General features: G+C 43.0%; 1 protein-coding gene across 1 annotated transcript in view; it reads right to left on the bottom strand.

The window, feature by feature from the left end:
* STK38L (serine/threonine kinase 38 like) overlaps positions 1 to 8097 on the bottom strand; it is a 50671-nt gene extending 42574 nt beyond the window's left edge. Inside the window, exon 1 of the mRNA XM_056340483.1 lies at positions 7946 to 8097. The gene's annotated coding sequence lies outside the window, so the exon portion shown is untranslated. The remainder of the gene's footprint in view (positions 1 to 7945) is intronic.
* Between the last annotated feature and the right edge of the window lie 15570 nt (positions 8098 to 23667).

The raw sequence follows: 23667 nt of genomic DNA, 5'->3' as shown, positions 1-23667 counted from the left end.
AAAGATTTAACAGAGGGAAGAAGGAATCCCCTTTCTCTACTCCTTTCATCTTCCAAACCAAAATAACTAGTTTTGTTTTTCCAGATCTTTATCTCCCTTCATTTAAAAGCTGTCCTTCTCAAAATCATATAATAAATTACCTGCAATTAATTTTCTTACCTAGAACTATTTCTGGAGATTATTGTTCCTAATACCACAGCTCATTGTAACTTAATGATTTCCAACCCGTGGTCCACAGACGCTGTCAGCAGCCTGTGGCTGGTCAATGGGACAGAAGTGTTTTTTAATCAAAAGTGCATGGTTGTCTGGGAGTGTTGTGGCTTGACAGTAGCCTGTGGTTCACTGGACTTGAGAACCACAGCCTCAACTTCTGTTGCTGTCTAACCCCTCCATGGCTTGTATAACTTAACCTCAGAGACAGCTGTAACACTCAGATTCAGCTGAATATCAGGGGGAGCTTTATTTGACTTCAGTTCCACATGTATCTCTTTAAGCAGATACTAAAGGTCAATTATATTCATGTTTTATACTACACACACATTTTTATTTTCCCCATGAGGATCCCCCTGATTTAATGTCTGTATTCTGCACTTCAGGCTTTTCAAATACTTCAAAACAGTCTCTGCTCTACAGGTTTTTATTCACCTTATTGTCATTTTGCCTGACAATAAAGTTCACTCAGTTTCTAGTTGGAAAAAATTCAAAGCATAATCAATTTACAAAAGATTTATTCCAGGTGCTCTTAACATACAATTACTTTTTTTAATAAAGGAGAAAAAAAAAACCCAAACACAACAAAACCAGCCACAAAAAGGTTTCTAATTGCTACTTACGCAACTGAGCAGTGAGGCCACCATACCAGAGCACCAGTGGGCTAAGATGCTCCCATAATATGTATTTTATATGAACTCTCTTACTCTGTTCAATGAAACTCCTTGAGAAAGTGAACAGTACAGAGTTGGGAAAGAGTCTCCATACAATAATTAACCAGAAGAGAACCTGTTCCCAATACATTTCAATAGAAAATGGTCATGTATATACTTTGCTCACAAGAGATTTGAGAGCTGAATTTATGGAGAACTCCTGTTTTAACAAACCTTGCTTATCTGCCCTTAGTCATTACTTTGTAAGATGCTACCTATACCTGTTAAAATTGTGAAAGGACTGAAAAATCGTAGTTATAATATAATCAGGGTTGGGTTTTTTGCGCTCCCCCCCAACTTTAATGTGAATAATTCCTTTACTACAGCATTTCAGCAACCAAGATTCATGCTGTAACTAATTTCACAAAGTGAAGGAAATAAGTTTTAAACTGTAAGCAGGAAGCTTAATTTAGTAAGAGAAATTTTCTTTAGGCACACAAAATTTTTGATGCACCAAAGTGAAATATGGCAAGTCAGTCACAAAGCGTATCAACTCGCCTGCTCAACCAGAGCTCTTCTCACTTTAGTGGACTAACCAAGTACAAACAAACCCAACAAAACCCAGTGACAAAGATGCATGTTAATGACACCAGAAGCGACAAAATTGCTTTCTTTCACTCATCTTGACAGTTGGAAATCACTGTGATATACTCAACTGCTTTCCAAGACACTCCACTATTATGATCTGTACCATAGGATGACCTTACTTGACAAGTAAAGTCTCAAAGTGTACTTGCTACAAATACCTGTTGACCAAAAGCCATTACTCCACTAAATAGGAATGTGTTTTAACAGTTTTTAACAACTGTTACAAACATGTAACAGCCATGTCTTCCATTGCTGTATGATTGCCTAGCGTCCCACAGAGCTCATGCACAGAACACAAATTCCCTTATAGTTCCAGATGTTAGAGCTTGTTAAATTATGCTTTTAATTATTGTTAAGCTGACTTCATTCTTCATATTCAGTTTCTACAGTTTGTAAAAACAGGTACTCCCATTAAATCCTTATCCTGTGATTGAATTTGTTCTCCTTTCCTGCTCTGCCAAACACCAAGTACCACAAAACAGAATAATCCAGTTATCTTTAACTTCAAGAAACAACTGCCTTTAAATAATGCGGTACAACACTTTTGTCTGTGGAGCTACTAATACAAGCTTTCTTCTTTGTACAGGACTCAGCATGCTAAAAATGAGTGACGTTTTAAGTGGAACAATTCTTTCATCAGGCTGATATTTGGCTGGCGTCCTGGCTACCTCCCTTATAAGGCACCAGTGAGAGGGAAGGGCTGGAAACACATCATGCAACTATTTATTGCAAAAACATATTTAAAATAAATTTTAAGAAATATCTGTGGTAAACACTTTCCCACCATACAAAGCAAGACAAAAGCAGCCTGATGCCACTGGACTAAGGTCTGCTATTTCTACCTGGTTGATCTGGAAAAAGGGAATTTTTCCTGAAAGGAAAGGGTTTTTTCAGTTTTTATGGGAAGGAGTAGAACACTTAAGCCTGCGAGCTGCTCCTGCCTTCTCCACATCTTGGTTCAGACCTAGCTAACCAGCCAAAGAGGTAGTTCTGCACTGAGAAATAAAGGGGAGATACCAGACCACACCTATGTCCTGTCACCCTCTACTGTGTGCTCAGTTGTGACACATGGAAAACTAAGATGGCTAATCTTAAATTCAGCTTCAAAGAATGGTAAGCGGGTTCTGTGGCTAGGTAATCCACATATTGGCTGGTTTGTACAGAACAGCTCTCCTGAAGACAACGAAATATTACTTGGAATTTAACTATCCATTCTTCTTTTACTAGTGCACTCATAATAACACTGAGGCTTTCTACCAAGTGAAGCTATAGCTGTGCTGATGTTACATGGCAGCTTTGTCAGGCCTCTCCATATTAGATTCAGTTCTACTCATTCTGGAAAACACGTAGCAGAAGACAGTGATCTGCGGGAACAGTCCACTTTCAAGTGGACCCCCACAAGTGACTGAGCTCACGCTGGTAACAGTGCCAGCAAATTCAAGGTTTGCGTACATGGCAGAAGCAAATCTACCTTGGAAATGAACACTGTCCCTAGAAAACCCTTTTCCCACAGAGCACACTCAAAAGTCCCCAAACTGGCACTGGTCTGGCAGGAAGAGGACATCTGTCCTCTGTGCAGGTTCCTAGTGACACTGACAGAAGTTCATGGTAGAGCACAAGCTGTGCTAGGTAAGTTGTCTCACTCTCTCTTGCATCAGGGACAGGGAGATGGAGCCTAACCTTGGACAACCAGAAGAGCCCCCCTAAGCACACACAACTCCCCACCTGTAGCAAGCTGCTTTCGCCAAGCAGCTTACATTTGCTGTTTGCATCCTTCTTAGCAGTAGCTTCAGGGTAGTCATGTGTCTCGCCACAGTTACGGTTAATTCCACTCCCCCCTCAGTTTAAACTCCTGCATATGGAGACTGACTATTTGTAACTCCTATGGCTTGGTGTGACCCAGTATCTTCACTTTAATTGCACCCAACTTAAGCAACACTGTATTTCTCATAAGCATTATTCTACTATAGCACCTCATTAAAAGGGCCCTAAACAAAGTACTTATTTCCAGTAAGGTAGCCACTTGACTAAAGTTTTCTAATCATCTGGGGCATGGTTTGCTTGGTTTTGTTTTACTACAAGGAGATTTACCTGCTAAAACATCTTGGCACATTTTATATATGCACTAGCATTGCCCTACTTGATGGGACATTACACACTGTACTCTCAAAGAACTGTAAAGTGCTATCTTTATTACACACGGTGAGACCTTTTGCTATTGCCTTTCACCTGTCCAAAGATAACAAAAAGGTTTTTGTTCCCGCTTCTGTGGAAGGAAATTTGACAAGTTCCAGTATGCCAAGATCTTTGCTAAGTCTGCAGTTCCTCTACAGCTTGTCAGCGATCACAGGCTCAAGCTCTGGAACATAAAAGACATAGCTAATCTAAGTTGCAATACAATAAACTCTCTTCCTTTAAACACAATTCCTCTCCCCATACTGACCTGATTTATCCATTTACTTCCTCCCTCCCATTCATTCTGCCATCTATAATAAACTCAACTTGTTTGCGCACCTGCTCACACCAAGCTATTACTTAATATTGTCTGCTCCTTGTTACTAAAAGGTGAATGGTTGTGTCTCTTTCTACTGCTTCAGGAGATTCTCACTCTTGTGCAATCCCATAAACCCAGAATACCATGTTCATCAACCACTGTTCCCTTCACTAGTAAAAGTAAGGAAGTCAACTGTTCCTTTGACAAACAAAATCTCATGTAAGTAGTCTTCTGAAGCAAGTTTATTACATAAAAATTCTAGATATCTGCTTTCCTCATATTCTATTCAGTTGCAACTCCCATAAAACCATATGTCAGCTAACAAATTGCAAGTCTGTAGATAAAAAGACATACATCACAAACTAAGTTCCAAATCTACAGTTCAAACCAGAATGTAAAATCTGATGCCAAAATTACTAAGAAATCAGAAAACAAGGTATTTTAAGCATAAAGATTAATACACTTTCCCAATCTGTTGTTTGCCTTTGGCTTTCTAAGTCTCTACAAAGTGTTGAGATATTAATGCAAGCTTCAGAAAATCACCTGATTTCACAAGTAAAAGACAGTATTAACTGTGACAACTGCCCATTTTAATGCTTCCCATACTGATCAAATAATTTATGACAATGAAAATAATTTTTTTCCAATAAATTAATTCCCGCCTCCAGGTCCTGTTTTGGTTTTATTGTTGTCAAACAAAAACATTGTTGTTTTCTCATGCAGATGCAGGAGCAGTGGGACTGCCAAAATTTATTCTGCAGTTTTAGACTGCAGAGCTGTGGAACTTTTGGTACCAATCAAGTAGTGAGTTCTACTCTTCTGTGTTTAGCAACAACTAACTTCTGATCCTTCATGGAAAGATCTCCCACCTTAAATACAGTTCACCACATAAATTCACACCATGCACTAAATAACTCTTCCTTGAATTCATACCCTGTAACATTAGATTGGGTTACCCTCACTGTTACTTCTTTTTGCATAACAAAAGACATTATTTAGTCACCAGACTTTGAAAAATCCTGCATTGACCCATCTTGAAGAATTAGACTTCAGTCATTTATCAAACCCAGATTTGCATGCTACAGTAATGCAATTACTACTGGTGACAGGTACGCTCTAAGTGCAGCTATATGTTGAAATGAACTGTGAATAAGAGGAAGATTAAGTGATTTTGTAGACAATAATATGTTTGATTTATGTTAACTGTCATTACCGTAAGATACATAATGCCTCTTTCTCGGGGACTAAAAGCAAACCATTTACCATATAATATCAGCTTAGCAGTCTTTGTGCTGATGAATACTGTATTCAGAGAAGTAATTCTTTCACTTGTAACTTACATGTATACCCTGCATCCCCTAGAACACGAAGTTTTATCAGTTGGCTTTGCATTTTTAAGTAACTCTCAGCTTTAACTTGGTGGGAAGAAGAACATTTTTACTAGAATAAACATGGACTGAGTGAAAACCTAATTTATAGGGAGAAGATAAGATTTAAAACCAAGACAAACCCATTGCCTAGACAGTTACAGTGGACAAAACCAGTGCTTCTAAAACTATGAATAAGCCCCTTGTGGTCACTAAAGGATTCAAGAGATCCCAAACTACAGCATGTAACTCAAATGATAAAAACTTCTACCCACCATTCAAGCTTCAGGGGCACACAGACAGATGAGCCAAAAGGAGGCTACACAGAAGTCCTGAAAAACAATAGCTACGCAAACCCCACCCAAGCGTGTGAGAAGCTATACAGCATACTATCCCCTATCAGTCCAATCCATGACAGGCCCACAGCAACTCCACCAAGAACAGGATCAGACCCTCAGAGGTCAGTTCCCGAAGGCTTGCTTGCACAAGCAAGCCCACAATGGATCATCTGACAGAAATCCAAAACTTCTGTTCTCCAAGGAACACTCCCTCACTGCACATCAAGAGCATAGGGACCTGGTCCAAGTCCACCAGAAGTTAATGACAGGGTATGGGGTTTCTTTTTTGTTTGGTTTGGGTTTTGGTTTTTTTATTTATTTATTTTAAAGAGTAACTTCAGGGGTGGGGGCAGTTTCCTACCCACTGTAAATATTTGCTTCTGAATTCTGTTTAGCTAGTGGTTTGGGGGTTTCTTTTCCCCTGAAGTATTTGAGAAATAAAATGTTTATAATATCAGAAAATTTTAAGCTCTGTTAGAATACAATATTTAAATTGAACTTATACGTCCAACAAAACAGCTGAGTTCCATTTCACAGAGCTACACAAATTTGACTCTTCCTAATCCTAGACATCTTTCAACAAAAGCAGGAAAACATGCCTACATATAGCACAGAAGGTAAAACTGCATCAGTTCTATTAGATACAGGAAGAAATTTCTCAAATGCAATGAGCATGGCCACTGCTCATCACCTCTCAGGTTAGTAGCCTATAGGCTAGCATTTCAGTTAACTGCTCAGAGTAAAATCAACACTGATACTCTTTCATCCCTAAGTTCCTAAAGGATAAGGAATGAAAGCAGGTTTTAACATTTCTGTGTATATTCAGACATCTTTTATGGAACACGCACAACAATTGAGCGAGATTTTTTAGCATTACATATGCTCACAAACAAGATCCCTCTACTTCAAACCGTAATCAAAATACTGAACCAGCGTACACGACAAAATCCAACGTCTGTGGTCTCCAAAATAAATTTCACTGCTCTTCAGCAAAGAGCAAGTAAAAGCAAAATAACAGGAGTATATCCCACCACACATCCTGGAAGATTTTTTTAAGTCAAACTTCAGTATTACTTTTTATTCAGAGGCTACATCAAGGCTCATTTATTCCTATTCTGGATTTTGCAACAGGAAATCGGGTGCGCGCAGTGGCAGCCTTTTAGCACGCATGTGAACTCTGTCGTTCTAAGCGGAGACGTTTCAAACGAATTAAAACCAAACAAAACCAGGAGACATGTCACAGTTCTTCAGTTTAACTTTTCTCTTCGTCACCGTGAATCGCCTAAAGACGCAGAGCACGGGCCGGGCTGTCAGACCGCGGGCCCGATCCAGACCCCCTCTGGCTCGGGGAAACGGTACAAAAGCCGGTTGTGGATTTGTTCGTCCCCGAGTGGAAACTTGTGAGGTTTTGTTTGCTTTTAAAGCGCGCATTACTGAGGTAACGTCGTCCCTTTGTTCGTTTATTTTTAAAGAGGGCAGGAGAGCCCGAAAGCCACGTTATCACCGCGGGTACACCCCACACCGCCTCACGATCGCCGGCCGCGCCTGAGCCTGACCCACGGCACGGCACCCACACCCCCCACCCTCGCCTGCCGCCCCGCTAAGCGCCGAACCCGCCCGCCAAGCGCAGCCCCTGCCCCCGCCACCCCGCGGGGCGCCCCCGGCTCTCCGCCAGCCCACCCGCCACGCCAGCCCCGCAGCCCACGGCGCCCTGCCGCCCGCTGGCTCGGCCGCCGGCCCTGCCGGGGGATGGAGCGGCGGGCGGTCGCGGCAGGGCACCCCCAGCGCCGCCCTCGGGGAGACCGGCGAACTCGGGCAACTTGTGCCGCTGGCGGGAGGCGGCAGCCCCGGCTCGCCCGCTGGGGGCAGGGGGAGAAGTCACCTGAGGGGCAGCGCGCCGGCGGCAGGCGGGCAAACTGCCCCGGCGGCTCCGGAGCCGAGAGCCACCCCCGATGCTCCCGCCTCCTCCCCGCGCTGAGCAGCAGCCGGGCGAGGGCTGTCCTCCCTCACACTCTACGGCTATGGCTGCTCCTGCTGCCTCACGGTGGGGGGGAGGAAGGCGGAGGGGGAAGCAGAGGGAGATTTCCAGTCTCCAATGACGGGGTCCACTCTCCCTCCGCACCACGCCTGGGGAACGCCGCTCCCCCCCCTCCGGCCGCCGCCAGGGAGAGGGCCGGGATGGGCCGAGGGGCGCCCCCGGGGCGGAGAGCAGCGGCGGCTCCCCACGGCACTCACCTCTCCGCGCCGCCCTCCCGCCGGCTCCCCACTCGCTGCCTGCGCCCGGCGCCTCTGCGAGCACTGCCCCCTCCCCCGCGCTAATGGCAGGAGGAGGAGGGCGGCGGGAGGGCCTCGGCCCAGGGATGTTTACTCGGCGGCTCTCGCGAGAGGCCGGCGCCGCCGAACCGGGCCGCCATTGGCTGCTGCCGCCGCCCGCCCGCCCGCCGCGGCGCGGCCCGGCCCGGCCCTGCCCGCCCCGCAGGCAGGTGCCTCGGGAGCCGCAGCGCGACCCGCGTCCGCCGTGCGCCCGGCCTGCCCCTGCGCCCCCCTCGGAGCAGCCGAAAGTGCCCCAGGAGCGGTGGCCGGGAGCGAGCGGCCTCGCCTGCGGCTTCTCCCGGAGCGCAGCCGCTGCCCCGGCTCCCCGCGCGCCGAAGGGAGTGCCTGTCGCCTGGGTCCGCGCAGCCGGCGTCACCCTAGGCTCCCTGCAGGCCGTGGTGCCGAGGTTCACTGAGGAGACCCTGCGGTCAGGAGGGCACTGTCACTGTGAAACTTGCCTTAAGTAGACATGGGCACCCCGGTGCTCAAGCTGAAGGCAGCAGAATTAACTGGAGGTCGTGCATTGTCAGGCCTTTTGCTTTTGTATCTGTCTGTCCCACTACCCAGGTAGGATGGTGAGGATGTTAACACAGGCAGAAGATCAGTGAAACCCCATTTTGGTTTTAGTGCTACCTGGTCACAAACCAAAGCGGCAGCGCTTAACGGGGGAAGCTGTTACCCCAGGGGTGCAGGGATACAGATGTCTTTCAAAGGCAGCTATGTAGAAGGCAAATCTCTAGATCAGGGGTCCTCAAACTACAGCCCATGGGCTGGATACAGCCCCCCAGGGTCCTCAATCCGGCCCCCGGTATTTACAGAACCCCCCGCCGGCAGTTGGGGAGGAAACCAAGCAGCCGCAGATGACTGCCTGCCACTTCATCCATGCGCCGGCCCCCTGGTTAAAAAGTTTGAGGACCCCTGCTCTAGCGCTCAGATTGGGAGAGTGACAAAGTACAACCATCTTACACTTCTGTCACCACATGCAGCGTGTGGAAGCTAGTGAAAATTTGTCCTAGTGTCGTCACTTCAGGATAGATGCTGACAAAGAGGACTTATCTGGCAGTTGCGTTTAAGTTGTTTTACCTTATCAGTCTTTATATAGAGACGAGAGTCTTAGGAGCTCTGCGCATGAAAGCAGACTTCTTGCCCCGAGATTTTACAGTCTCAGGATCTGCAAGTGTATCTACACGTCCCCTTTGCCTGCAGGCAGAGCCAGAAATTCATCATGAACCTCCCTGAGCACTGTGGACCTACCTGCTGAGACCAGTTTTCAGAAGCATTAGATTTGGTAGGTTTGAAATAACAGAAGCCTCAAATTAGCATGTTTTAACTTGAATGTTTCCTGGAGGGACTGCCCTTTGTGATACCTGAACTCCGTTTCCACATTTGGAGCCTGCAGTAATGAAGTTGTGCATTCACGTTTACCATGTTGCAGTGTTGAAAGTACAGACAAAAAAAATACCAGAAAAAGAATTAGCAAGAGGGGAAAAGACACTCTACACTATGATTGGTAAATTAAAAATAAACCAGTTACGGACCTAGAAAAGCAGTGTTTCACTAAAGCACTCTTCACACTTTAAAAATCTGTAGCAGTAACAGTAACAATGGTAAATAGGAGTGACGGACACCCCTGCCCTCCACCAACAGGAATGGGACTGATTTTGACTGGGGGATTTCTGGTATTTCAGAGTTTTGGTTTCAGTATCTGGGTTCTGTCTGTTGCCCTGCTCTAAAGCTGTCAAAGGGAAGTTGGGGAGGCAAGGTCAGTCTCAGAGACAATGAGGACCAGCTGTGACAATGAAAACTGAATGAATATTCACAACATGACGTTACAATTCCTGACTTGCTGCTGCTACTCCTTTTGTGGGTCCTGCCAGCACAGCAGATGGCAGACACTGAAAGACCGTTGTGCCAGTGGAAAATTACTGAGTTTTGTTGGTGCTGTGTATGTGCATGTGTGAGGGGGGAAGTGGGGCAAACTTGTATTTATTTAATAATTTTCAAAAGAGAAAAGGAAAACAAATGGTTCCTAAGACTACAAAAATTACTGGCATGTAAAGAACTGGTCTTCTATTTTAGATGAATGATAAATGTCTGTTTATGCTATAAGTTTTCCTTGTAATCTCATATAACTTTCCTCTAAGGTCAGAATCCTGAGTTTTCCTAAATAGTAGTACAATTAAAAAGAGAAACAGCATTGTAGTAATAGCATCGGCTGTTACTTAAGAGACCTATGGAAAAACTAACTATTTCATGTTTCTATTTTTATGTGACTATAAAAGTATTTATGTTGGTGGACTTTCCATTGCAAAACAGACACAGTTTAATTTTCTAATTTTACGTATCTTTTTACATAGCTGTACATGTAGAAGGTTATCTTACTTGATCTTGCAATGGGATCACCACTTGCAGATGAAGTCAATGGGATATCTAACGTGCCTACAGTTAAGCATGTCGGTAGTCTTTGAAGGTCTGCATACTTAAAGAAAGTTGCAACCAAATGGTCATCCTGAAATAAACCACGGAAGAACCAAGCCTGCAAATAATGTTTGTGCAGGCAAAAGAAGTGTGGAGACTTGACAGAAATACATGAAGTTTTAACCAAAACTGCGATCCAGCTTAACAGTTATTAACAGCAGTGTTTGCCCCATAACTTCTATTTGTGTATATATGCAGTTAGCCCTTAATTTAGAGGTATAAGTAACTATTCACTATGTAGAAGGGCAACATCTCTTTAAGTTGCCAGGCATAGGACTTACAAAACCATTTTGAAGCAAAATCTTTGCTCGAAATGTGCATACTTCTGCACACTGTGTAATGTTCCAGTCCTGCAAGTTGCAACAAGCAGCAAAAAGTTCTGCACCCTCTGCTCAGACGGTTCCGGCTGCAGCATTGGGATACACCCTGGTGCGCAGCAATTAAAGGCAAACACAAAAGCCTAAATACCTCTTGTCAAATTCCACTGAACCTCTGAAGCCTTCAAAAAACTTAGGGGAAGGTCTGTAGCAAATGAAAACAATATTGCCCTCATTATTGTAATTCAACAGAGGGATAGCTTGTATGTGAAAGGACATTTATGTGAGGTTTTGACAATAATTTCTTCTGCAGTCAATTGATGTAACAAATACAACTTGCTGTATCAGAGTCATGCGAGAGGTGTCTCTTGGAAGGATTCTGGGGTTTTTTTAACCATGAAAAGTCCTCAGCCTCAGAAATAACCTGTAAACATTTAATTCACAGGAGGCATTACAAGTAGTTTGCAGCTAACTACTTAATGTAACATTTAGGAATCAATTCTGACTTCCCTTTCTTGCTTTCTTACTACTTTCCTATACAATATAACCCAGTTGTATTTCTTCAAAATAAGCTGAAAAATACCAAAACTTTTAAGCCTGATTAAGAAACAATGCAGAGCTAGGTAAGCATAGTGCAAGCTATACAAAAACATTCACACAGGTTTTCCAGTGTCTTATTATGACTTTTTTAGCTGCTGTCATTACTATTTTTAATCCTAATTTTACTTGTAAGTCCCTGATCTGCCTAAATAACAGAAGTATATGTTTTTGTTGTTTAACACGTAGAAGGCCAGGAAAAAACACAAATCCTTTAATCTCATTTATGATGCTTAGCATGCTATTACACAATTCTGACAAGATTTCACACCTGCTGAACATACTGTAGATCTTCAGTTGCTTGATTCCAGTGGGGCACAGTAGTGAAATCAAATATTTAGAAAATGCTGTGGAGTAGAAAAAAAAATGTAATTTTGTAATAGGCAGAATGCAAACTTAGAAGGAGGCACATATAGTTGTACTTCATATGCAAAGTTTCACAGTTAAATTAAACAATTAAGTTCTTGGGCCTGCAAACACTTTAAGACTTAGGTAACACTGAAATTGATTGGGTTTACTTCTGTGAGACTGTTGACAGAACATTATTCACCTGGTTGTTCCCTGTGTCAGGCTCCATATTTAGGAAACTGTCATCAATATTTGAAAAGATCTAACAACATAGGAATTCTACACTGTTTCAAACCTAGACTCTGTCTAGGTCACATTTGTCTTCCTGGTGATCATGGGCAGACACCTAGGGAAAAGGAAGATCAGAAAAAATTCACAATGGATTCCTTTAAAACCCTTCCATTCTCCAACTATCCTGAGCCTGATGTGTTCTGTCTATGTAGTAACTCCAATGGTTTGCTCTTCCAAGTGCTTGTGTAGTCTCTTAAAAAGTTGTAAACATCTTCCCAGCACACAGGAGTTCCACATTCTGTTGTGTGAAAATCTGCTTTCGCTTGTCCTGAACATGGTTCCTGAAAGCATCTCAGTGTGGATCTTGGTTTTGGTATCAGCACAGGCAGTGAACTATTGAACCATGTCCATCCTGGCAGTGCCACTCTTGTCGGGTTTTTTTATGTCCCATACCTTCTCGGTTATTTTTATTCCAGACTGAAGAGTCCTAGCATGGAAGCTGTTCCATACTTTTTGTCATCCTTGTAGCTCATCTCTGAACCTTTTCCATTTCTATTACATTTTTGGAAGTAAAGAGACCAGAGTTTCACTACTGAAAATGTGGATAAACCATGAATTTATCCAGGGGCATGTACTTCTTGCCTCACCTCTTAACTTGAAATCAGAATACACCATTTTGCTATACCTCTTAAAAATAGTAATAAAGTTAAGCCATGTCAGCAAGTAAGTAATATTAAAGTTTTTAAAAGACATGCCTTTTGAAGACATTTGCAACAATCCAGCTTTGTTCCATAAAGGCAACTACAGACTGTTGCTATCTCCAGACCCGTTCTTAGAAAGTTCTAGTTCATACTTTCCTGAGAGCCCAGATAATTTTCTTTATATTAATAGCATCTATGTCACTGGGAAACCATTTGTGCTTTCATATGTGTATTCTAAGGAACAAAGCATCTCATTCAGCTATACAAAATCAAGGAAATTACTAGTCACCTTACAGACTGTCAGCTTGTATCCTGAATGTCTTAGCAATTCACAAGTATCCTTCCAAAACCAGTATTTTGCCAATTTTCAGTACCATTTAAATTACTTCTTTTGTATGTAAGTATTATTATTTTTTAGCATGAACTTCTGGCTTGGCTGTGACTTTTGCAGGCAGTTTGAAACCCACAGCATAGTTCTTCCTGGCACAGAGATACCAAATTCCTCATGCAGGAGTTAAGGATGTGACAAATTTGATTCATTTTGTAAGCAATTGAAATATTTATAGCTGAGTTCACTTAAACAATGTAATCTCTTAAAATATTATTCCATGATTCTCTTTGGAGAAAATTCTTGATGGACTTGCAAGAGGCATATTTAGTACATGATCTTTTTCCATAAACAAAGAAACATGGGAAGTCTGGAACAAAAAAATTTAGCAAAACCACTAATAATAACAACTACTTTTAGTTATTAAGGAAGCTTAACCATTAATAATTAATAAACATTCTTCATCAGTTAGCATAGTGAGCACTGTCCTTTTTAAAAAATTCTAGAGAAGAATGAAGTTGACAATCTTTCCACTCAACCCCAGGGATATAAAATAATGTATTTAACAAAAACACTCCTTCAGACATTTTATTCTTAGTTAATATATTTGACCTGTTCTTACACTGTTTCAGGAGTGACCATATGCATTTTTCCTCTTAGCAAAGATTCTCAGCAGATTCTTTGCTAGATCCATTGTTATTTTCACATTGTCCTGATACATGGAAAATTATCTGAATCTTGCAAGCTTGCCCCACAGTCTGTCTTTTTGCTTAATGTTTGCTTTCTGCTTGTCTTTGCAATATAGCTGTCTAGTTCAGCTTTTGTGTCTGGCATAAAGCTCTTAAAATAAATGAAGAAAAAAAGAAACTGGAACAAAATGTAAACAAAATGATGCAACTTGCTGTTACATTCTGTTCTCTGTTTTTCAACCCTAATGCATCTCTTTCAGGTCCTGATACTGAAGCGTCTATACTCACAGAAGCTATCGCATTGAACCCAGGTTTCTGGAACAGCCTAGGGGAGGCATTCTTGCTTGGAAGGGATGGCTGACATCACAGCATAGTGAACAAAATCGGCACAGGAGGCATGGAGCTAGCCTGACTGGAATTGGGCTTTCTACTTTTCTTCTGCTGCAGCTGGAAACACTACGCTTCAGGTCACAGGATAGGGTCGTGTGTCTGGTCACATGGAATGGGGCTGAAGTTTGCCTGCGCAAGGTGACAGCCTTCCTGCCTGAAGGCCATGGACTTCTGGCCTCTCTCCCTCTTGATATCTTCATGTCTGGATGGTAAGTTGCAGGGGAATCAAAACCTGCAGTTAGTTCCAGAGTCTGTAGCTCAAAGTATGGAGTCAGTATGGAAGGAAAGAGGATGGGTTACAAGGAAGCAGGATAAAACATCACTGGGGTTGTGAAGAAATGTTTCTAGGACCATGAAAGATTTGTCCAAAAGTGGCTGATATAAATTTAGAACATAAGCTTGTGTTCATGTTCAGACATTCTATTGCTAAGATGCATGGTCTAGTGTAGATACTTAAGAGTAGATATTTCTGCCCTGAAGGGAGAAGGATTTGGTGAGGGAAGAGGCTAAAGCAAGGGTCACAGCCTGAGAAAACCACAATTCCACGGATCAAGTAGTCTCAAGAGCAGGCCCACAGTTTCCATGATGGAAGAAGTAAGGACAGTGTAAAGGGATCACCAGAAGGAACTTTGCAGGTATTTCTTACCCAAAGCTAAGCTAATCCAAGGCTAACACAGCACTGCAAATTCTTAAGTGCGCAAAAATCTTAAATCAGCTTTCCCCTCCCAGACTTTCTCAAAACTCACAAACCCATGAGTCTGGAAAAGAAGAAGGAGATGATGGTGATGAAATCTTGGGGTTTAGTCAAGTGGTTTGGTTATTTAATTTCCTCTGCCTTGTTCCCCCACTGTCCTCCATTTCAGTGGAATAATGGCAAGCCAGAAATCTCCATCCTAAATACACACACAAAGATGCAGTCACTGCTCTGCTGCATTCTTGATTTACATTTCCAGTTCTTTCCCTCACTATCTTTCAGCTCCGTTCCCTAGAGCCCTTCCTTTTCCCTAAGTCTCCTTAGCGGTACCTGTCTGTTGCTGCACATTCCTACTACATTTCTCCAACTCACTAAGACTGGCAGAGCTTCTCCTTTGTTTCCAGTGTGTGAAGTATGCCCTTGTGATGTCTTTCATTACTGATTCTTCCTTAGTGAACAGTATAGGGGTATTTTCCATATTGCTATCTATTTAATAATATAAGAAGGCTCCTCTAAATTTTTAACACTAACCTGGTTCTTTCTTGAGAGGTATTGTCTTCCAGCCAGCACTGAAGCCAAGTGCTTGAACCCTTGCTGTTTCTACCATAACTATGCTCCTCTTACACCTCTGCTTTTCCCTCAAAGCTACAGACTGCTAGCAAGGAAGGTGCCCTTTACTGCTGAAGTTGCAGAAAGGGCACTTCTATAACCTTGGCAGTAAACAGTGAACTTTGGCTTTGCTATGCAGAGCAACGAGAGAGAGAACTCTGCAGGAGAGAGGAGTCAGCTCTTGAGGTCTGGGTATTTCTCACACATCAATTAAATGCAGTAACTATCTACAGGGATATAAAAATAATAGTTCTCAATTTGGCAAAGGTCAGTTCTTAAATGAGCTGGCTTCTTCACAAATCTGCTTAGCTACGTGCATCATCATAATGTGAAGCAGGAGTTTCTAGACAAAACGTTTCAAAATCAAAGTGTAATTCTCATTTGAAATGGGGGTATGAGAATCAATTTCCTCATGTCTTTCATACAGTCACTGTAAATATGCAGAAAATGTACTTTTTTTCTAGTACAAGTTGAACTGTGCTGCTGCTGAAGTCTTCATAAACTATCAAGAATCAGTTCTTGGTTCACATAAATTTTGTGCGGTCTCTGACTGTCCATTTGTCTGTCCTACACACAAGCACAGTCAGCATAATTGAATCTGGCACATGAAGATGTCGAGTATACTGGCCTATGTCAGCAAGATCGCTTGCATTCATAAGTTTTATTGTCAATAAAGAACAAGTAATGCTGCATGCTATTGCCCTGTGCAATAAGGTATCTGCCTGAATGTTCAGCCAGTGTGCAATGTGGAGAGAGATGAGTCTGTGCTTCTCCCATTCATCCCAGAAGTGAGCCTCTGAAAGTTTCCAAATGAAGTGTTAACTACTGTGAGCATTTCAGCAATAGTTTGAACATTTCAGTAATAGTTTTCGAAGTTTACTAAGGAGAGGAACTGGTCAATCATTGCACTTGTAGGTTAAGCCCGTAAGAAATTGAGACAATCACTCTGTGAAGACACACAAAAATAAATGGGATGACACTTGGAAGTCTCACCTGTCTTAAAGGCAGAGCTCGCAATCGTACTACCATTTTCTGAATTCATCCTCTCAGCACAGAGATTTGATGCGGCAGCCTTTTATGCTACCTTTGTAGTAAAAAATATGTAAACATGTCATAATTTCCTTTCTTTTTTACTGCTCTTCTTTGTGACACTTACCTTTGTTGTCCCTCTTTTTCACTGTCAAGGTAATTGAAAATGTAAATTATCTAACTTTAACTTTCCTTTTTCCTTTTAATATAACACAACCACACACTGGAATATAATGATCTAAGCACAATCTCCACCTGCAGAAGAAAGTGATTCCAAGCTAATAAAATAGTTATAAACTTAATGCAGCATCACACTTGTTTATGCTACTAATGAGGGAGAACAGAGAAAGGAAAACAATTCCGTTCCATTCCAGTTATCTTGTGGCTTGGATCTTTAAATGAAAATAATCTAATTAATTTTCACAGCATGAAGAAACAGTTGGGTCTGATAAAGATGAGGACAACCCTAACAAAAAAAATATGTGTTTAAGGTCTCAATATAAGCCCACAAAAGATCTGGTTTCCATACACTTATTCCAAAGCATTGTCTCTGAATAAGTGTAACATCATGGAGGGGTAGAGCAGTCAGCCCAGGCACGTTTAGCAGGACAAGCTGTATAATGCTGGTTCTCTCTGACTGTCATTATGTCCCATGAAATTCTTCTGGAGTCCTCAGGAGTGCAGAGCCCTGTGCACAGGCTGCTGTGCACAAGTGGAAACAGAGCAAGTAATTAAGCCTGCAATGCTCAAGTGCTCTATGGAGAGAGGCCACAGGGGACCCAATGAAGAAAAGCTTTTTAAAACAGCATCAAACGTCAAATCCCTGGAACTCTGTTCTCACCCTTCCAGTCAACAGTCAAAGATCAGCCACATTTTTTGAAAATGATTGCAATTCAGAAAACACAGGCAATAAACTGCCAGCAGGGTGTCAGTTAATCTGGAACTGCCAAAGTAATTTCCTAGTCTCTCCAAAGGGAACAGAATGTTAATCAATGTACTCATTTTTCTCCTTCCAATATAATCAGCCATGCATGGCCACAGCTTGACCACCTGAGTTAACACAGAACTGGTGAAAAAAATCAGTATACTCAGAAGTATTACTGACAAAAAAAGTAGCTTTAGAAGGACAACAAGAAGTCAAATATCGTAGCCTGGTGATAAGGGAGTGCATACAAAAAAAAGTAAGCATGGATGAAAACTCTTACGTTTCTTATTATTTTAACTAGTGTCCTGTCTCCCTGGGATAGTAGCATTTCTTAGTAAAACCAATAGTTCCAAGGCTGTTTTCAAAGAGATTGCATTTATTAGGGTTGTTTCACTAGCTGGAAATTTTTCATCAGCTGAACTAACTAGGAATCCCTACTCTTTAATGAGATACCTGTCCTTTTGCAAGTAGAGGTGGAGGAGTGACCCACAGAGCAACTGTAAAATTAGGACTGAAGACTTTGGTTCTGCACACTAAGTATTGTGTGCTAAGAAAACATGGCAGTAAATATGGAAAGATGTGACAAAAACAAACACTAAGCAAATTCTTCAGAGAAGCTGGAGAAATTTCTTATTGGAAGAAAGTATTTCAGACACGAACAACTGGTCAGTTATGCTGAAGGGGGAGAAGGATATATAAACTCACTTTTCATAGATGTTCGTTGCAATAAATAAGATTCAAAAGGTAACTTAGAGAGTAATTTCATTGATGCTGTGACAAAGGTGTGAAGTGATGGTGATACTAGATGGTACCTTCTAGGTCTTCCTCTGTTGATGTTAGGTAGAGTCAGGGAGGAGCAAGAGCAGGGTTTCTCTGTAAGGGAGGACAATCTGGGGGGAAGGGTGATCACAGCACAGATAATGCCCTCACTGGCTAGGGCACAGTCCTACTATGTGAACAGGGTGTGCAGCATCCATCGACAGTCCCAGGCAAGGCAAGGTGATAGCCAGGTCTGGAGTCTGTCCAGGGAGTCCAGTCAGGAGCAGTGTAAGACAGAACTAGAGACAGAACTACAATGTAGATCTGAAGTCTGTCCAGGAGACAGGATACAAACTACCTACAACACAGTTCAGCTATCCAACTAGGAAACAGTGCCAGAGACAGGGCTAGGCACAGGAGTATCTACAACATAACTGGGGCAAGGACTGAAGGCCCTGACAAGGAAAAATATGCAAGCTGCTTCCTGACCAGGGAGGTCAGTCAGGCATGAGTAAGGTGGAAACAGCAGTTTTGTTGTCCTCTGAATGGTAAAGATCAGGTGCAAGGCTATTGCAGGTACTTCCAGTCAGTCCCCATTACATTATTTGCATCACCTTATAATCCTCCTTTTCACCCTCCCAGGTTCTTCCTCTTTCCCATGCTCATCCCTCCCAAGTCAACCACACTGGTTAACTGTTGTTGCATCACCCCTCCTGTTACTCTTTTTTGTGCTTCAATATTTTCTACCTCAGTCAGCAATTCCATGTTGTCAGAGGCCCTCTTTTGTTATGTATGTTTCTCATTTCTGACATTTTTCATGTTATTATCTTGTCAGTGTAGCCACAGGTCAGGGATTGCCAGCTGCATATGCACTACTCCTCCTTTGCTATCTCTAGCTTCTTGTAGTTTTTAATGTTGTTATCTTGCTCAGGGATGACCTTCTGCGTATTTCAGCAATTTATATTAGCTAATAAAGTTAGAGCATTTAACTTCTAACAGCAATAGGCAAAAATCTGTTTTCTTCAATTGTGGCGACTATGCAGCTCATTGAGTTTTATTTCCAAGTTGAGGACATACAAACATATGTAAGATTTTTTTGTTAGTGGCCTCCTTCCCTTTCCCACTTGTCATTCTTACTGCCTGCTACAGACAACTGAAGGTAAATGAAGATACATACTCAAACGTGCTCACTTTATGTCTGTTTTTTTGAGGTTTCTTTCTCTGAACCTGACCTGCACAATCTTCCGTCACTCCAGGCCTCGGTCAAAGCCCACCGACACCAGTGTTGGACAGCAGTAAGAGCAGGGGATGGAGATGTTTCCTTATCATGAACTGCCTCTGTCCCAGCTCTTGCTCTTGTTTAGAGTTGAACATGTGATACTTGTTCTTTAAAAACTGAAGAGACCCAAATCCCTCACTCAGTGAGGGTCACTGAGGTCTTTACAAGCTTACCTACTAGTGAAAAATACACAACATTACTAAGACTTAGAGAACATATATTTTATATCTTTAAGTGAAGATATTTTTGTCTGGCTACTCACTTTTTCATTATGCCGTGTCCTTTTTGTATGTTGACTGTTTCTACTGTTGAGCGGACAGAGGGAAATCTCATTTGTTAGTTTGACCACCATGTATCATTTCACTTGCGTTACAGAGTAAGCCTGTATTGCTGACTTCTGTACAGTTCTGTGACTGGACTTTAATGTAGATAACCCAGAGCAAATTTTAAACCATCCAGCCTGGAAACTAGTGACAACAGAGTCGTCTCCAGGCATCCTGACTGCAAAAGCAAACCCCTAAGGGTTTCTTTCTGCTTCAAAGAGGGGCTGGAGTTGGCTGGGTGCTTCCCACCCCTGCCAGGAATGGGGTCAGCAAGGGAGGTGGCAGATCCAGAGCAAGAGCACCATGGGAAACTGGACGTGCTGCTCCTCTGCCACTGGGCAGAGGGGACCCTGCCCATTACCACACTAGCTCTGGCCCCATGCATCCCCTGCTGAAGTACCAGACTGACTCTCACAGTTCATCTGCTCTGGGAGACTGGTGATAGGGAGCAGCCTAGACAGGGTAGCCCAGAGATCAGTTCAGATGATTACCTCTGCAGGTGCCCTGTTTATCAGGATGGCTTGGCAGCCTGCTGTGAGCTCCAGGGTTCGGCCAGTGCCAAGGAGGTGCCAAATTTAAAATTAGGTCAGACATACACAGTGAACTGAGAGACCCATGTCTCCAGTGTCAATGTGCACACACTCATGCAATTTAAAGGTTTTTACAGCTTATGGACCAAGTCACTGTTGGAAGTCACAACATAAAAGTTTTCACCTCTGCAGGCCAAAGTGTTATGTGCTCACAAACACAGAACATGAAGGCAAACGTCTCAAAAGAGGTTTCCAGAAGAAAGAGGAACTCTTGAAATACTTTCAGAAGAGACATGTCTTTGAAAGGGAATGCTCTTTGCCTCTTCTGTTAGTCTTTTGTTCTCTAGATCTGACAGGGCCCCAGTTTGACACATTTACAGGCATATTGTGGACATTTATTGATGTGAGCAGTGGTGGCAAAACAGCTACTAGCAAGACATAACTCCATAAATTGCTAATGGAAGAGGGGAGCTAGTCACTTGGGGCCATTTGTGAATGGTCTAGGACATTTTCAGCAGGCACATGTCCCTATTGTTTTGCTATAGTTTTGTCCAGCTCTCTCCAAGAAGTGCAACCACGTCAGCTGTTCCTGCATTTCCCCCCACTTTTAGAGCTAGGAAGTCTTATGCAACTCCATGTTTGCCTAATTAACTGCCCAGGTAAGGTTTCCCCAGCAGGTGACAATATGTGTACCACCAGTTCTCCTTGCTGATCTGTCAGGGCTCAGCGGGGGCTAGATGCTCCCCAGGGTTTGGGAAGCCAAGCATGATACCACGGCCAGCAGGCCCAGTGCCTCACCCGCCAGTGTCCCACTGCCTCCAAGCAAGGTGAGCAGGGCAGCCCTAGGGATGACAGCTGGGGGCAGCCAGGAGTCCAGATCATCAGGTGAGTCCACGGTGATGAGGCAGGCCCAAGGGAACATGAGTTTGCCAGTCTGGGTTAGGCCCAGCATCGGCAATGAGGGTCAGGCTCAGCCTGTGATCATCAAACAAGTCTGTAGCAACGTTGCAGTTCTGCAGTCAGGCCTGATCCAGATCAAGGGCGTCCATGGCCAACACAGTTGGAACTAAAGCCAAGCACACCTACAATGTAGCTCTGGCAGGGTCTGAAGCCCAGGCCTGAGCTTAAACAGCCCCATGGACCCTTGGAGAAGCTGTGGGTAGATGTTCCAGGCAAAGCTGGACAGGTGCCCTCAGGGCCCTGCCAAGCTCTTTCCCCTCCTCCTTCTCTCCGGCGAAGCTGAGACAGGAGAAAAAGAGCCTTGGTGAGGCAGGGCATGGTAGGCTAAAGGCAATCTTTGACCCAGTGACCAAATTGCCAGCATTCCTAAGCATAAAAGCAGAGCTGAAAGAATGTGTCATTTTTTGCTTGGACGTGAGTAGGACAGTTCTTGTTTCCATACTCTTTGGCTTTATATAGCAGCTACACTCCTGAAAAAGGCTGAGGATGGACTTTACTGTAGGGGCTAAAGAGGATGAAACATTCTTTTCAGTGTTGTACACCATAATGCAAATCATTACTGCACACTGCTCCTCTTTTTTACTGCACCTGAAGATGTTTGCATGTTCATTTTCACATGAACTCCAGAGACAGAGAGATTACAGAGGCAGAAGCCTCTTCTCCTCCCATAGATCAGTCAGCATAGGCTGGCCTCAATATAATGTCATACACACCACTTTCTAGGGATCTGAAAAGGAAAGTGTTCAGGAGCTGTGGTGTTGAAAATTAACATACTCTTAGCTTCCCATCACATTACACAGTGTAGCAGAGGGCACACTCCCATGAAAAAAATCTGGAACTTGAAAAAATCCAGATCAGAGAAAGGAAAGTATCTCCAAGTGGAGCCAGCTCATATTCAGTATGAAAATAAGTGAAACTAAGTTAGGTGAGGAGTGACCCAAGTGTCCCTACATCAAGATGCCCAATGCTTCCAGTGCCAGGAGCAGAATGTAGCTAGAGCCAGCAGAGTTTACTCGCCTGAACTCTGACCTGTAAAAGCTATTAAACTCAGCTCATCCTGGAAAAGCAGAGCATCATCCACACAAGAATGCACCTTAGATGTTACATTTGTTGTCCCACTCTGCCTGCAGAGCCAGCTCATGTGTCTCTGAAGGTGTGTTATGGTCAAGCCCCGACTCAGGTATTACACTACATGAACAGCCAAGAGTTAACCACACATTGCAGTCATACCAGCAGACATCCTCCTGACACAACAAAACCAGAACTCAGAGTCATAGCCTCATATAACTGGGGGGCACTTCTGGAGCTCCTGTATTCCAGCACCCCCCTGACAGGAAAGTTAACTAGAGCAGCTTCCTCAGGACCATGTTCAGTTGGGTTTTGCATATCTCCATGATGGAGACTGCACAGCCTCTTTGGGCAACGAGTACCGGTGTTGGAGTTTGTCCACCCTAACTGTAAAAGTTTTTTCCTAGCTTTAGATGGAATCCTTAGTATTTTGTGCCCATTCCTCTTGTCCCGTTCACTGGATATCACTGAGAAGAGTCTGACTCTGTCTTCTTTACATCTTCATGTCTAGTATTTATAAACACAGATAATATTCCCCCTGAGCCTTCTCTTCTCCAGGTTAAACTATCCCAGCTCTCAGCCTTTCCTGATACGACAGATGCTTCACAGTCCCTTGATCATCATTGCAGTTTTCTTTAGGTTCAAACCCCATCTTTTCATTTAGAAGCATTTGTATTTTACATTCCAAACCTATTCATCCACTGGTAACAGTTTAAACCTCATAGCTGGTACTGTGATTTGCTTCTGCAGCTGATAATCCCCCAAATACTCTTCAGTAATGACCAGCAAGAGATACTTTCTTCTTTACTGTTCGCTGTAAATTGTGTTGGCTGCAATCCCTAACAGCTCTGAACATATCTGAAAACTCCATTTTCCCATGTATTCATTTGAATACTGTAAAGTTCATCTCAATCACTCTGCTTTCAGATTCTGTGATCACCTGGAAGCTTTCTGGAGAGGTCTGGGACTAGCGCAATGTATTCCTTTTAAGGCATCTGGATAAGAGATCTTTTTTCTCCTAGTAGATATACTGGAGTCTGAGTTTAGAGCTCTTGAAGGGACAACTGAATGGTACATTTATTTAAGCAGGCCTTTTATTGCCTTTTATTGACTATTAGAGGTTTTCTGGCAACTGCATGCAGGTATTGAACTTCTGTAATGGGTTTCTTAGACTGTCTGTGAAGTTGGTTTTGCTCTTCATCTGGTCTTATCTGATTTTGCTTTTTTAGTCTGATTTTTGTTAGACATTAGTTGCTGGCAAAATGGGTATAGAACATACTTCAGAGTAAACAGATATTTAGATAAAGCATTTAGTGAAATTCGACTTTACTGAATGCTTCTGGTCACTGAGCTACACAATGGTTTGAGGTGCTTAGGCCAAAATCCAAA

Source organism: Falco biarmicus, chromosome 5, assembly GCF_023638135.1.
Source record: "Falco biarmicus isolate bFalBia1 chromosome 5, bFalBia1.pri, whole genome shotgun sequence".
Taxonomy (NCBI): Eukaryota; Metazoa; Chordata; class Aves; order Falconiformes; family Falconidae; genus Falco; species Falco biarmicus.
The sequence above is the reverse complement of the archived record's forward strand: the minus strand, read 5'-3'. Positions and strand labels throughout refer to the sequence as shown.